General features: G+C 42.4%; 1 protein-coding gene across 1 annotated transcript in view; it reads right to left on the reverse strand.

Annotated features, from left to right (window-relative positions):
• Dync1i1 (dynein cytoplasmic 1 intermediate chain 1) overlaps positions 1–15,353 on the reverse strand; it is a 278,997-nt gene extending 263,644 nt beyond the window's left edge. Inside the window, exon 1 of the mRNA XM_042684669.1 lies at positions 15,280–15,353. The gene's annotated coding sequence lies outside the window, so the exon portion shown is untranslated. The remainder of the gene's footprint in view (positions 1–15,279) is intronic.
• Between the last annotated feature and the right edge of the window lie 808 nt (positions 15,354–16,161).

A 16,161-nucleotide genomic window follows, 5' to 3' on the forward strand; every position in this document is an offset into this window, starting at 1 on the left:
TCCCAAGTCACAACCACAAAGGAGAGTATCAGCTTTCAGGGGAAACCAAATAAAGCTAGGTTAACCAAATATAATGGAAAGCCACCACATAATTAGTAAAATCTATACAATTAAAGGATAAAAGAATCCTCGATGACAGAAGGGTCATGAATATTTGAGGGTTTTTTCCTCCAGTGTATTGATGGGAAAAGGGCAACGTGACTGATCGTCATCCAGTCAAGAATGTTAACCCAGGTGCAAAGGCTCAGCCTGTAATCCTAGCTACTAGGAAGACTGAGATCTGAAGGATCGTAGTTCAAAGCCATTCTGAAGGGGAAACAACAAATATCCACAAGACCCTATCTCAGCAGAAAAAAAAAAACATGGTTCTATACATCTGTTACCTAGTTACAGCAGGAAGTATAAAGTCTAGGCTGTCACTAGAGGAAAAAGTGAGACCCTTTCTCAAAAAATAACCAGAGCAAAAATGGCTGGAGGTGTGGCTCAAGAAGTAAAGTGCCTAATAATCATGAATCCCTGAGTTTAAACCCCAGAGCCACCAAAAGTTAGGATGTGATTAGGTAACCAGCATCACCTCGTCAGGCCCTCAGTGCACGAGCATGCACCCACACTCATGAGCACACCGTCACCCGACCCCAGGTTCTTCTGGAAGATCACAGCACACTTCTCCCCACAGCTTCAGTCCCTGCTGTGCTCTGACTTTTCAAGGAGAACGTGGGGGCAACAAGAAGGAGGTTAGGAAGATTTGCTCCTGTGAAAGAGACAGAAGAACATCTTGCCTGGGAGGATCTGACCAAAGTCACTTATGCTTCTGTAAAGCAGGCAGAGTCACGCTGCTTTGCAAAGCAGTTGTAAATTAAAATGTTTGCCCTCGAGAAATGTTTACCCCCTAAAAAACCATCAAGAATGTTGAAATTGCTAAGATTCAGGAAGTTCAAGTAATTTGGTTACATGATGCTAAATTTATCTTTTTATTAATTTATTTCATTTAAACTAGTACTAAGCCTCTACAAAGTCCAAAGTGCAGTTATAAAACCCATGGGAGTTACACAAATGGTCAAGAAAGAGTCTGTCTCACAAGCTCTTAACATGGTCTGGAAGCAGTTGCCATGGAGACTGGCAAAAACACATGACAAGGTAGAATGCACTACCGTAGCATGCAGTCTTTGGATTGTGAAGTATGCTTCATGAAGGAGGAGCTGCAGGAGCCAGACCTTGATGAGTGAGCAGGATGTGAACTAGGGAGCACTTCCTGTGGAAGGAGAGCATTGTGGTTAAATGACCAAGGAAGGGGTCCCCAGCCTGTGTATGGAAAACACATAATTCAATGGGACTAGAGGATATGGATGGATGGAGTTAGGATGGCAGAATGTGGGACAATGTGGGACATGCAATAGGTGATCCAGGAACATTGGTTCTTTTCTTCCAACCTACCTCATTGCCAAAGAAAATTATTATTCCTCATACAGGTTAGAATCGTATTGGGTACCAGGGGCTCATGTCTTAGCTTCTCAGGAGGCTGAGATCTGAGGATCCCAGTTCATAGTCAGCCCAGGCAGCAAAGTCTGTGAGAGATTCTTATCTCCAATTAACCACCAAAAAGCAGAAAGTGGAGTGTGGCTCAAGTACTAGAGTGCCAGCTTTGAGCCAAAAACCTAAGGCACAGACAGTACACTAGTACTGACACTGAAAAAAAAGACAGACAGAAAGACAGAAAGAGAGAGAAAGAAAGAAAGAAAGGAAGGAAGGAAGGAAGGAGAGAGGGAGGGAGGGGGGTAAACAAAGAAAAAGAAAGAGGAAGAAAGGAAGGAGAAAAGAGAAAAAAGGAAGGAAAGAAGGAAGGAAGGAAAGGGAAAAGAAAAGGAAAAAGGAATAGAAAAGGAAATAAAGAAAAAGTAGGAATTTAGGAGGGAAAGCAAGCATTTCCTTGTTATGTCAATATAGTCTACTCAGTTGTGTTAATGCCAACACTAATATTAACACTTCCCTCACATATCACACCTTTGCTCTATAGGATGAAAAAGTGAGAAATTAAGCTTCCAAATAGATATATTAGCATGTGTGATACATTCTTTGCATAATAAAAAGCACATAGGGTGGAAACTCTATTAGCTATGTTATCTCTAATTTTCTCTTTTTATAGTCAAAGAATATGTTTGAGGTTTCCTGACATATGGCCTTTAATATTACCTATTTGTCTAGCCTCAGTTCGGGGGAAGGCTTAAAAGACTCTAAATCACCAGGTGTACTAAATCATTACTGAATGGAAAAACAAAAACAAAAACATAAATCAGTGAGAGAATAAGTTAAGTATAATGTTAGCTCCAGTTTCTTTGCTTTTAATGGTTATGACAAATTCTTCAACCCCATCTGACACTTCTATACTATTCTCAGTCTGACAGGAATTTATATTGCAGTGTTCGTTAACTGAACAAGTGAATGAACACATGTTACAACTTGAACAGTCACTAGGAAAAGGAAGTAGACACAGATTATTACATTTAATTTCCAATTTCACAATTGTTCATTTATACCAGCAGCAAGTAAATGGCCGAAACTTACCAGAAGAAAAGATGCAAGGCTCTTCTAATGACTCATATATTCCTAAATTTTGGGAGATGCAATGTAGAAATTGCCAAACAATGCTGTGACTTGTTATCAATGGTCTTTGTAGACAGCCCTCTCTGAAGGTAACACATTTGAAATTCTCTAGGCACTAAGAACTCACTACACACAGTTAACCCAGTCTACTTTTTGAACAGCTTGAGTTAATAAGAATTCTACTTCTCACTAGAAGTTGGGTTACAATTGATATCTTTCCATATCTATTTGCTAATAGTAGAATCCTTGTACCCAGCCCTTCTCCTGCATGTAACTACAGTCTAACGCTTTGTTTCTTCAATGTTGCCCACTTTGTGTGCAAGCAGTGTTAGGGGAGGGGCAAAAGCCAGGAAGAAAAGGAGGTCACAGAATGACAGTATCTACCAGATGACAGCATCTACCTCCATCACAGTCAGACTCTGGCTTGTCAAACTTTCACCTGTGTTACTGACTCCAAGCACAAGGATCTTCTAACTTGCTGGAATCCAACAAGCAGAATGTCCCCATGATTCAATCACAATGAATTTCTACCGCTTTAGAGCTTAATTTAATGCATGGAACAACAGGGAGGTTAGGAAACATACCCTCCACAGACCCAAATTGAAGATGAGGATAGAAATCAGTTTTATACTGAAAGAGATCTTTAGCCTAAGATTGCACCACAACCTAGAAAAAAAGAAATGACAGAAAAAATATTCTCTCCTTCATAATGACGTCGCCCTAGTCAGTCATTACCATCAGGCACAGACAGAAATATGCTGACTGATCCAGACTCAGGAAAACCCGGCTTCCAGAATGCCAGGAATTAGCAAGCCCACTTGGGCCCAGACATCCAAAAGGTCATTTCCTTTATCTTAGGAAATCAATGTTTATATTAAACATAAGAAAGCAATCCAACAGAGAAAAACTCAATCCTACAAGAAATGGAGAATTAATTGATATTTATGTTTTCAAATCTTGTCGTAACAAAAGGAAGCAGTACGTTTTTTCACGTCCCGTTTTACAGGTGAAGAAGATGAGGTGAAGGGAGGCAGAGTGACTCGTCAGATGTCACTGTGTAGTAAGTGGTGGAACTGAGACTTGAACCGCAGTCCCAGAAATTACGTTCACTTATTACTTTATCAGAATCACTTTGCAGTGTTTTGCAATCAAAGCAGTAAGTATAAGAACAGAAGAGGAGGATGCAGACTAAGACAACCATGGAAATATTTGTAAAAAAAAAAAAAAAAGCCCCAGTACTCTCTCTGTCTTTCTCTCTCTCTCTCTCTCTCTCTCTCTCTCACACACACACACACACACACACAAATAGTATATTTGCTAGTGAATAAATGCAGTAGATTTCTAAAGAAGTAACTTTGACCAATATTACTAACATGTTAATCTGCATAAAGTTTCTGAGATCTGTATCCATGTCATTTATACATTCCTTAAACTAATAAATGCTATTTGTTTTTGAAAAAAAAGGCAAATGTCTGGTTAGCCTACAAATTCAAAGAAGTCATTATTCTCTTAATTATTGATTCCTTCCTTTCTTTGAATCCCCATTGTACTTTGCCAAACCTGTCAGGAATTTAGCACCTTTAGCTGTATGTGGTCACCATTTAATAAGCGAAATACATGACAATATACAATCATGTCACAGATATTAAACTCTTCCAGTTTTCTAACTAGACATCAGTACCTAGACCTAGACCTTATTCATTTTCATATATATGTATATTTTTATTGTAAAGATACTGTAGCTTTAGTATGGCTATGTTGGAGATTACTTGGGTAAATGCCCAAAACTGGGATTCCTACGTCATAGGGGAGCTCTATGTGGAGACTTTTTCTTTCTTTTTTTTTTTTTTTTTTTGTCGGTCGTGGGGCTTGAACTCTGGGCCTGGGCGCTGTCTCTCAGCTCTTCAGCTCAAGGCTAACACTCTACCACTTGAGCTACAGCACCACTTCCAAAGTGAGACTTTTTTTTTTTTTTTTTGGGGGTCCGGTTGTGGGGCCTGAACTCTGGGCCTGTGCGCTGTCCCTCAGCTCTTCAGCTCAAGGCTAACACTCTACCACTTGAGCTACAGCACCACTTCCGGCTTTTTTCATTTTGCTTATGTGGTGCTGAGGAATCGAACCCAGGGCCTCATGCATGCAAGGCAAGCGCTCTACCACTGAGCCACCTTCCCAGCCCCTCTATGTGGAGACTTTTGAGGAACCTCCATACTGCTTTCCAAAGTGGTTGAACTAGTTTATGCTCCCACCAACAATGCAGTAGGGTTCCCTTTTGGCCACATCCCCTCCAGCATCTGTTGTTATTAGAGTTCTTGATTATAGCCATTCTAACTGGGGTGAGGTGGAATCTCAATGTTGTTTTAATTTGCATTTCTTTTATGGCTGGAGCAGTTGAGCATTTCTATGAAGAAATGCTCAACTATTGTCTATTCTTATTTCCTCTTCAGAGAGAGAAGTCTCTTTAAGTCTTTAGCCCACTGCGATACCTATCAATATCTCAACCTCATTCTTCAAGGAAATAGAAGAAGCAACCCAAAAATTCATATGGAACAATAAAAGACCCCAAATAGCAAAAACAATCCTTAGAAGAAATAACAGTACTAGAGGACTATCAATACCAAACTTCAAACTCTATTCCAAAGCCATAGAAATCAAAGCAGCTTGGTACCAGCACAAGAACATACCTGAGGACCATTGGAAAAGAACTGAAGACCCAGAAATGAACCCACAAACCTATAGCCACCTACTATTTGATAAGGGAGCTAAAAAATAGAATGGAAGAAAGACAGCCTCTTCAGTAAATGGTGCTGGCAAAATTCATTTAACACCTGTAGAAAACTAAAGCTAGATCCTTATATGTCACCCTGCACCAGAATCAACGCCAAATGGATCAAAGACCTCGGAGTCAAAGCAGACGCTGAAAACATTGCAGGAAGGAATAGGAGAAACTCTAGGGTTCCTTGGCACAGGCCAAAATTTTCTTAATAAATACCCAGAAACACAACAAATCAAAGAAAGTTTGGACAAATGGGATTGCATGAAACTGCAGAGCTTCTGCATGGCAAAGGACATAATAAACAAGATTAATAGAAAGCCCACAGATTGGGAGAAGATCTTCACTAGCCACACAATAGCCAAGGGTCTCATATCTAAAATATACTTAGAACTCAAAAAATTAAATCTCCAACAACAAGTCCTCAAAGAAACAACCTCCAATTAGTAAGTGAACCTTATTCATTTTCAAGTATGGGCCAGGTGCTCATTCTTGCTCATAACTGGCATTCTATAAGTACGAGATAAATGTGCTTCACTGGAATTTTTTATTAATCTCTTGGAAAAACCAATGCTTTTTGCTAGTTATCATCGATAAAAGATCTAGATTTGTGAGCTCAATTTTCCAGGAATCTATTATTTCTGGCGATGCTAAGATCACTCAAATTCATTTCATATTCTAAACAGGTATTCTCTCAGATATACCAGAGTTAGATGAGATATGTGGCTATATATCCATTAGGGATGCTCCCTTGAGTCTGTGGTTACCTTCGAAACAGGTAGGTCTCATGTACTTTCCTCTCTTTCATAGTCACTTGTTCATTACAAAACTTCCCTTTCTGAGGCTGGGAAGGTGGCTCAGTGGTAGAGTGCTTGCCTTGTATGCATGAGTCCCTGGGTTCAATTCCTCAGCACCCCACAAGCAGAAAAAGCCAGAAGTGGTGCTATGACTCAAGTGGTAGAACGCTAGCCTTGTGCTGAAGAGCTCAGGGACAGTCCCAGGCTCTGAGTTCAGGCCCCACTACCGACAAAAAAACACTTCCCTTTTCTGTCCCTTAGATCTACACTTAAGGCCTCCTTTGAAGTCAAGCAAGATCATGTTACTGGTTTTGACCAATGAGGTGTAATTAGAGTTTGCAGTGTGTCACTTCTGGGAGGAGGCCTAATACCCAGAATGCAATTTACCACAGGGATCAGAGAAAGAATATCTCAAAATGAAGCATCTCTTGTCACAGGTCTCAGAATGGATATGAAATGCTTTGTTTATCCACAATGGACATGAATAATGAGCAGGAAAATCTTTCCTTGTATTGTTCTGCTGAGGTTTGAGAGTTGTTTACTGAAACATCAGGATTCAGCCTAACCTGAACAGTCTGCCCTTGTACCCAACTCCATCCCTGTGAGTCAGGTTTCTGGTACTTTCACCTTTCTTGAATTAGGGTTGGGAAGTGTCAAGAACCTTTCCTTCACGGATCTCAGTCAAATACAACTGTGGAATGTCCTGTGAGGATGATAATAAGACAATGTTCTCACTAACCAAAGTCACCAGAAAATGTGCTCTGGCTAAAGCAACATTCATTCTGTATTTTCCCTTAGAGAGGAAAATACATATTCTCCATGTCCTTCTCATATCTATCTGGCCAGCATTCAGGAGGTGATCATGGACCTGGTGTCCTCTTTCTAATATCCTGAAGGATCTCCCAAAGTCAAGTTTTTCTCCCAAGTTACAGAGGTACTTGGTTCAGTATGGGTAGAGTATGCCAGTGAAAAAGGAAATTGGAAGAGTACCTTCCTTCCCACAGACTGCTACATTTATAATCAGTCTTTCCTACCTTCTTTAAACTAAAAAGCTGTAATTGTTTGGCGCTCAAATTGTAAGTATTCATATTTTTATTTTAAAATGTAAGAGGCCCTTAAAGGAAATGAGCAGTTTCTCTCCACCTTCTGAACTTGATGGCATAAGATATAATATTTTTACCCTTATATGATATGTCAGTTACTTTTCAGCAGTATTTGGGAAAATATTGAGAAGCTTAAAAGAGGAGAAAATCTGTAAGTACTCAAAACCCCAAACGTTGTCCTTGTGTGGTCCAAGTTTGCATTGGGAGATTTAGTTTGGCATTTTCACTTATGTAAATAGAGTCTCCCTTTCCTCTGAGCCCAGAGGCATTCAAACAGGAGGATCCTTTTTCCAAATCAGGGTAACCTATACCTTCTGAAAGTGAATGAAGTCACACTTTTAAAGGAAGCAGGCAGAGAAGTATTTTGTTATTCTTCTTCCACAAAATACACACCAGTTCCCACAACCCCTTGCTATTTTGATACTGATGGATTGAATGGTGAAACAGGAGAGGCTAGTCATTTTCAAAGAGGACTTGGTGTCAAAACTCACCTCACTGGGCCTGCTGCTCTTTCCGCCTGCCAAACCCACCAACTATTGACATTCCACAACTGGATTGTGAGACAGAATCTCAGGTCATCTGAACTCACATTATTTTCAACATTCAACAACTTGATAAACATTTAAACATTTCCATATGGTGCGCTATAAGATCTAAAAGTACATTCTATAGGAGAGGACTGCATTCCATTCCCACAAGGAAAATCTTCATCTTGTCCAACAAAGCAATAGGCACTATTTCAGGATTAAGTAGACAGTCTAATGAAAGCTGTAGATGAAGGGTTTTTATAATGTTGTGCCATCATTTATTCATTAGAGCTATTTCTAATATACTCATTGTTCTCATGGCATTAGAATAAAACAGACATTTGTTAACAAATCAAGATTTCCCTCCTCTTTCGGCAAAAAGGAACTAAGGAAAGGGGGGGGTGTCAGATCAAAGCCACATCATAACTAGCCTAAGGGAATCCTAGAAGAAAACACATCCCAGCCCTCATTTCCAGAAGGGAAAGTGTCCAAGATTCCTCTTGGGCATGCAGAAATGCTCCACACAATGGTGATTCAGGAAGGCAAGGCTTCCAGAATTGTGGGTGCAGTCATACTGGGAAAAGATGCACAATGGATACTATGTTTCAGGAAGTTAAATGTTTTTTACTAAACAGATTTAAATGGTCCAAGGGGAAAGAACTCCATCTTATAAGAAAAAGAAAGTTAAGTGGGATTTATTCTGGCTAAAATTTCAAGTCAATTAAAGCTTGTTGAGTTTATTGTCCTGTGAGACCTTCTATTAGAAGATGAAAGGCAGGGTCAAGGAACCTAGAGTCTAGAAGGGAAAAAAGTATGCCCATAAATAAGAATAAACTGAATAGTTTACTTTTGGTTCAAAAAGAAGGTAAGATTCTATACATCCCAGAGAAGATCATTCTTGGTAGAATATCAGTGAGAGAGTGGTAATTACAGTAGGATAATGAAAAGTATCCCCCATGCATGAATATACACCGTGTATCAGACCTTGTGCACTCTTTGTCTTGGATCATCACAATTTCATGAGCCAGGCATCATTATTCCCTTTTAACAGATGAATAAACTGAGGCTTACAAGGCAGTAAGTAGGACATCTCATCTCTACTTCCAATACTTTATGGCTGCCTGTAGATCTCATTCTCTTATTATCTTACAAAGAAGGACAGAGAAATGGTTTAAATTACCCATGGAAAATCTCACCAGTGGGAAAACCAGAATATCTAAAGGAAAGTTTCTCTATCCTGGCATCATTAACATTTTAGACCAGATAATTGTTTGCTCTAGGATCTGTCTTATCCACTGTAGAAACATCTGGGGGCCCCTTTCCTACCTCCCTTATCATAAAGGCCCTTCTTCCACACTTTTATTTAAAGCAAACAACCTCCATACCCAAATCTTAGTGATGCCTTACCATAAGATTGATAATATCCTTGTGTTAAAGAACTTCTTCATCCACTTTTTATACTGAAGTTAGTACAGTATTTAGATTTAATTGGACTCCATAAAAATTTTATTTTTAATTCACATTTCACAATATTTAATTAACAATATTCTCAAAATCATATTGATTGCAATTTAAATTTGTGATAAAAAATGATCCCTAAAATGTGTGATGGCAACAGAGTGGCAGAATTGAAAAAAAAAACAACTCAGGATCATAGGGGAGAAAAAAAGGTGTTGAAAGCCATGGAGTTGAAGCATAATGAAATATTTTGGTACCTGTTGCTAGGCAGATCTGTCAATCAAGTATAATCAGGCTCTATGGAGCCTGAGTACATTTACTTGTATTACAGAGAGTGCCTTTAACAGAAAATGTTGTTATCTGTTCTTGTCATCCAGATGGCATGAGCCCTTCTGCCCTCCACGATAAATAATGAGCTGTTACATTACCACCAGACCACAAGGAAAGACAAAAATGTTAAAAACATAAGGGATATTTTGGAAGCAAGAGCAACTGCTTGAGAGGGTTTCAGATTTGCTATGACCTGAACACAGCACACAGAGATTAGGAGTAAGCAGAGGACCTTCCAGGATTTAGTACTAAGCCTCCATTATGGATCATGACCCAGCCATTGTATCTAGTGCAAATCAAAGAAAGCTTTGATTTGCAATTGTCCAAAAGCAAGTAAAATAGTCTTTGGGCCGAAGTAGGTAAGGGCTGCTATACACTTGCCATTCAACAAAGATGCCTAGCCATATGTGACAGTCACATGAGTGGAGTTTCATCTTGAAAGAAACTAGGGCTGGTGTATCCCCTACCACACTGAAAGATGTATTATTTCCTTGTTGCCTTTGATAACAGTTTAGGCCTTTCCTATCAGTGTGTGAGCGTGTTCTTGAGGAACACTCAGTGCTGCCACAACCCACATAGATAGAGAAACAATGAGAAGCTGAGGGAAGAGAATAAACAGACTTTAGAATCAGGATGATCTGCATTTGCAATGCAACACTTCCAATAGCTGGCCTCAGGTGGCCTCGGTAGAGTGACTGAATCTTCCATGCATTTCTTTGTTTGTGTAAGTAGATAAAAATGTCTACCTTACAAGGATGTCAGGACGATTCGATGAATGGACACAGCAGTAACAAAGCTCTATTTATGCATAGCGTAAGTGACCAATGAGTAAAACAGAACTCAGGCTGCCTAACACACCAAGAGACCTAACTTAGTGGCAGCCTGGGTTGTTGAATAGTGTTCTTGACACCCAGACTTCTGGGGTCTTGATATGATAATCAAGAAGAGATTTTTCTTATTGTCTGGTTCTGGCAAGTAGTTTTGCTTTGCCTATAATACATTTGATGAGGGTAGCCTTGTGCCTCTCCCCTTTGCTAAACATTGAATATAAATATAATAGCCGGGCACCAGTCACCATGCCTGTAATCCACTCAGGAGACTTAGATCTGAGGATTTCAGCCAGCTCGTAGACAGCCCAAGCAAGAAAGTCCTTCATAAGCTTATCTCTAATGAATCAACAAAAAGCCAGAAGTAGAGCTGTGGTTCAACAGTCTTGAAAGAAGGGACAACACGTGGGCTCTAAGTTCAAGCCCCAGTACTAGTGTGAATGCACATACACATAGTAGTTCTTAATATATTTTTAATCATACTTTATTCCCCCACCAAAAGAAAAACCTACATTTGTGCATAAATGCACCATCTTACTGGGATTAGTGACTATCTGAAAACTGCTCATAGGCCTGCTCATGGTGTCTGCTGATTTTAAGAAGCTTCCCCTACACACACACACACACACACAAAAACAGCACACAAGGTGCTATTAACTTGTGAGCTCTTAGAGATTAACACCTGGGAAGTTGCGTCTGCATCCCAAGGCAAGCTTCACTCTGACATTCTGGTGACTGGCTTCCTGCATAGAAGAAGCAAAGGAAATGATTCCAGGGCATATATGAAATATCTCCAGTCAAGAGGAACAGTTTTCATATGAGCTGGGTTTATACTTTACCAAAAAAAAAAAAAAAAAAAGAGAGAGTTTTTCTTTGAATTAACCTGTTTTGTTTTTTTTTTTTTGGGGGGGGGGTCCGGTCGTGGGGCCTGAACTCTGGGCCTGGGCACTGTCCCTCAGCTCTTCAGCTCAAGGCTAGCACTCTACCAGTTGATCCACAGCGCCACTTCAGGCTTTTTTCTTTTTGCTTATGTGGTGCTGGGGAATCGAACCCAGGGCCTCATGCATGCAAGGCAAGCGCTCTACCACTGAGCCACCTTCCCAGCCCCTAACCTGTTTTTTTAAGTCAACTAGATATTCATTTGTCCCAGCTAAATTCCCAAAAGTAGACAAGCTTTCACATTTCCTTTTTTAAAAAAATGTGTAATGCTTTTCTAATTGAATTGAATTTATTAGCTTACATTAAGCTATACAGAAGATGATTTCATCACAATGAAATGTCACACATTTCCATGTATGTATAAAATATAGTTACTCAATCCCTCTTATCATTCTCCCATACCTAGTTAGCCCTTCTCCTTTCCTAACCTAAGTTCAAGAGGTCTCATTTTTCTATTTTCATATTTACTGACCATCTATTTCAATATTATCCATCCTCTTTAACCCTTATTACCCCACCTCTTTCTCCCTAATACTCCTCCACAAGGAGTCTGTTTCTCTTCTCCTATTGAGCTTTTATTGAGTTTCTTTATGTTGTTTTCCTGTGTCTTTACAGTATAGGGAGATGCAGAAGTCACACAGTTTTCTAGTAAATGGGATCTCTGGTCAAAGTAGAAAGCATATAGGGGGCTTTTGATATCTGTAAAACATCATGGATAATTGGCTAGTTTAAAACCAACACAATATATTATTTCAGGAGACAAAGTTGACTTTGAGTTTAGGTGCCAATCAGGCAGCAGCAGTGGAAATAACAACGACAACAACAACAAAATGGCTACATTTGTGGCTTCAAGGAAATAATGGTTTGAGGAAACATTTCAGCCAATATAGAAGTAGAAATTTTCTGTGCTTTGTTTTTATAGCAGGTATTAATCAGAATGGATGGGTTCTGAATATAGAGTTGCCGGGTAGACCTGGTTTGAATCCTCCCTCTGCCAATTATTAACCATGACCTTGAGTTTATAACTGAATTCAGTTTCAACCTGTATAAAATAGGGAGCATGATTTCTACTTCATGGTATTCATCTAAGGATTAAAAAGAAATAATCTTTCCTTGACCAAAAATAAACAAAAGCCTAGGATTCAATATCTGAAAATAAACCAATGGAATTGCCTTATAAGATAGAACCTTAGGTAAGAATCCTGACCTGGTGCCAAGCTTCCTATGTTCAAGTTGGCTTTACCGCTTGAGCAAGCCTTGGGAAGTTACTTGTTATCTTCTTGTCCCATCATTTTCCTCTAATTTCTTAATTTGTAAAATAGGATTGCAAACAATAATGGCCTCATATGATTTTTGTGAGATTCAAATGATACACATGTGGAATACTTTAAAATGAACTGAAATTGTAAAATGAGGTGCTCCATACATTTTAGTTATTACTGTCAACATCTGTCTTATTTGTGGACATAAAGTGTAGAAAAACAAGGAAGATACTCATGTTTGCAGCAGGTGTGTGATGCCCTTCATTTGATACTAAGTTAACAACAGAAAGGAGGAGAAAGAACAATCCAGAAGGACAACAGAGCGGCACCTGCACATACAGTCTCTGCACAAGGCAGACTTGGGTCAATAGCTTGGCATGCCTTTTACAGGACTGCTCTACACAGCTTAATGTGTATGGACTCAGCATATGAATTTCCCAAGATTTCCACTACTCAGAACGAGCAGTCAGGGGAAGGACTAGTTGATCACAGGTTGACTTAGAAAGAAGTATTCTGGGGAAAAGTACTAGGGAGCAAGTTCCTAGTATCTCTCTTAGATATAAAACACTATGGGAGAAAGAAGTAGAGCTGAAATTGAGGACCACAAACCAGTGGCCTAACTCTGCTAGCTTCCTCCAGAGGGTTGAGTTTCTCTCTTCTGCCTGTATCTGTAACTATGATTATATCTAATGATGTAAACTTTTGATGACCAAAAGGAGCTTCAGGTGTATTTTCAGTAGGAAAATTGAAAAATAAAATTAGGAGTGGGGCAAGGCTTATTGAGCCATCCCTTTTCTCCTCCTCAAGAGGACAGTACAAAAGAGGCTGCTGCAGCCCAGACATTTAAGAAGAATTCTAGAAGCAGGTGTAGCAGTGTCTGAGGCTTGAGGCAAAGAAGAGATGCAATAGATGTTCTAGATGCAAAATGGGGCCTAGAGATGGACAAACAGGATAAGTCTGCACTGAGTCCTCCAACCATATTAAGAAACCATGCTAGAGAAAACACTGGATTTTTAGATGAATAGCACCTGGAGCCCTGGTTCCCCAAATCCTCAGAAGTCCTGGCCAGGCTGGTTGCAATACAGAGAACATAGTGCCTTACTGCTTGAGAGTAATCCACTTTATCTTATTAAGAATGATGGTTTGTGGTGCATGCTGATAAGCCTAGTTTCTCAGAAGGCTGAGATCTGAGGATCACAGTTGGAAGCCAGCTCAGGAAGGAATGTCCAGGAAACCCTTCTGTCCAATTAATTAACTAGCTAGCAACAACAACAAGGTGAAAGTGGTAGAGAGTTAGCCTTGAGCAAAAAAGCTCAGGCACAGCCCCCAGCACCAGTGTGCACGCACACTGTACACACAAGGAAGAGCAGACTTCAAGTCCTTTTCCCAAGGCAAACTTTTTGAAGCAAACTTGGTATTGTAAATAAGGGGGAGGGCCTATCACTCACATTCTCACTGTCCCTACTCTGGGGAGGCAATCTGCAGTGTGTGTTCCCATTGCCAATTCGCAAAAGTGGTTACTATGTTTCTCTACAGTTCCCACAATTGCACAGAAAGTCCAGACATACACACAGTCCCCCTCATCTGTTTTACGAGCCTAGGATGTCTACTGCAGTTCCTGTGGCCTGGCTGTTGAGCTTAGCTTCCTACTAGGCTGGAATGTTTGGAAGCAATTTTTCACAACTCTGTCTACAGCCATGGCTCTTGAAAGGCAATTGCAAGCAAGAAAATGGCTGGCTACTTGCTCCTACCCTTTATTTAGGTGTGGTAAGAGGCCAGGACAACACATCTACTCCATCTTCTGCCTTTCACGGAGTCTGATTTCCTCAGTCATTTCCTGCCCTGGCCCTGAGTCTCTCTTTAACCTTATTAGCCAAGGTACCAGTCACGAGGCCCCCCGCACACTGCGCTGCCACCGGGGCTGCGGGGAATCACTGCCCTTATGGTGATGACGCACAGATTTACCAGGACAGAGCGATTCCGCTTCCCAGTGGGAGTGGGTTGCGGGGAGCGGGCTGGAGAGCCCCGCAGCCAGGAAGGTGTTTACCAAAACGCATCCCCATCCACACTCGTTTTTTGTAATCGAGAAGGAAACTGGCATTTTCTTGCGTGCTTGAATGTTTAATTAAAGCCCTGCGAGAAGAAGTGCCTCCCCTCCCGCTAACTTGGCGGGTAGCAACCGCATCCAGGAGCTGGGCAGACAGCTCCGACATGCAATCAGACGGCATCCTCGCCTCCCTCCGCAGCTCCCCGCCCCGGGGGGCCGTCAGCTGGAAGCTCTCCGGGGTGCAGATTTCACAGCTGCTCGCCTTCTGTCTGAGCGGAGGGGGCAGGGAGGGAGACCCAGGCGGGGCGCCCCGGGGATGCCCCTCCCGGGAGCAAGGTGGGCGCCAAGGTGACGACCTCGTGACCCTTCCTCCTCGGCACGGGCCTCTCCGCTTCTCCCGGAGCGGCCACAGGGGCTGCCGCTGGGGGGGCTCTGGGCCGCCTTAGGGCACCGCGGAGTATGTAGGAGCCTGGGGAGGGGGCCAGGGCAGGGTGCAGCGGAGGCTGCAGCGGTCGCCGACGCCGCTGCCCGGCTGCCAGCGCAGGGCGCACGACCCCGGGGCTGGGGAGGGGCGCGGAGGGGGCGGCGCGGAGACGCGACCTGCGGCGGGGTTTTTACCTGGGCAGCGGCGGCTCTGGGGTCTGGCAGGCGGCGACTCCCGGGCTCTGGCGAGACCGTGGCGGAGCAGCCGAGGGCGGCGGGCCCGGCCAGCAGGATGTGCTGTCTCACGCTGCGCCCGCCGCTAGGCTCGCGCTCCTCCCGGAGCAATCACTTCCTCCCTCCGCCAGCCTGACACTGACAGCTCCCGCAGCACCCGGGCTGCGGGGTTCGCCCCGCCCCCGGCCCACGCCCTCCGCGCCCGAGCGCCTCCCGCGGGAGGGCCTGCGCGCCCCGGGCGGGGGGCCGAGGGGGGCGAGGGGACGGGACAGGGGCAGGGGGCAGGGGCAGCCTGCGGGCCGGGCCGGGGCTCCTGGAGGGGCTGGGGCGGGGGGGGGGGGGGGCTCACACCTAAGTGGCTAGGAAAAGCTCCGGGGTTGGGAGCGCCTACTGATGGGCCACCATTGAAGAACTGCTGCTAAACTCTGACTGCTAAACTTTAAAGCTATGTAAATGGACAGACTAACATCAGATTCACCTATTATTCAGAATGATCTGCAGGTCTGATTGATTTCTGGTTTTCTTAGAAAGGAATACAGACACACACACACACAATCTAATTGATGATTGTGTGTGTGTGTGCTTGTGTGTGTCTTGCTCTTTCGTTGCTTCTTAGAGGTCCTAGCTTTTAAATATTTAAGTGAACAGCCTGGTGAACAGCTGGCTCATGCCCGTAATCCTAGCTACTCAAGAGGCTGAGGTCTGAGCATGGCAGTTGGAAGCCAGCCTGGGCAAGAAAGTCCATGAGACTCTTACCTCCAATTAAGCATCCAAAAAAGAAAGAAAGAAAAAAAGCCGAAAGTGGAGTTGTGGCTCAAGTGATAGAGCACTAGACTTGAGGTT

Source organism: Dipodomys spectabilis, unplaced genomic scaffold (genome assembly GCF_019054845.1).
Source record: "Dipodomys spectabilis isolate Male_0828 unplaced genomic scaffold, ASM1905484v1 ptg000089l, whole genome shotgun sequence".
NCBI lineage: Eukaryota > Metazoa > Chordata > Mammalia > Rodentia > Heteromyidae > Dipodomys > Dipodomys spectabilis.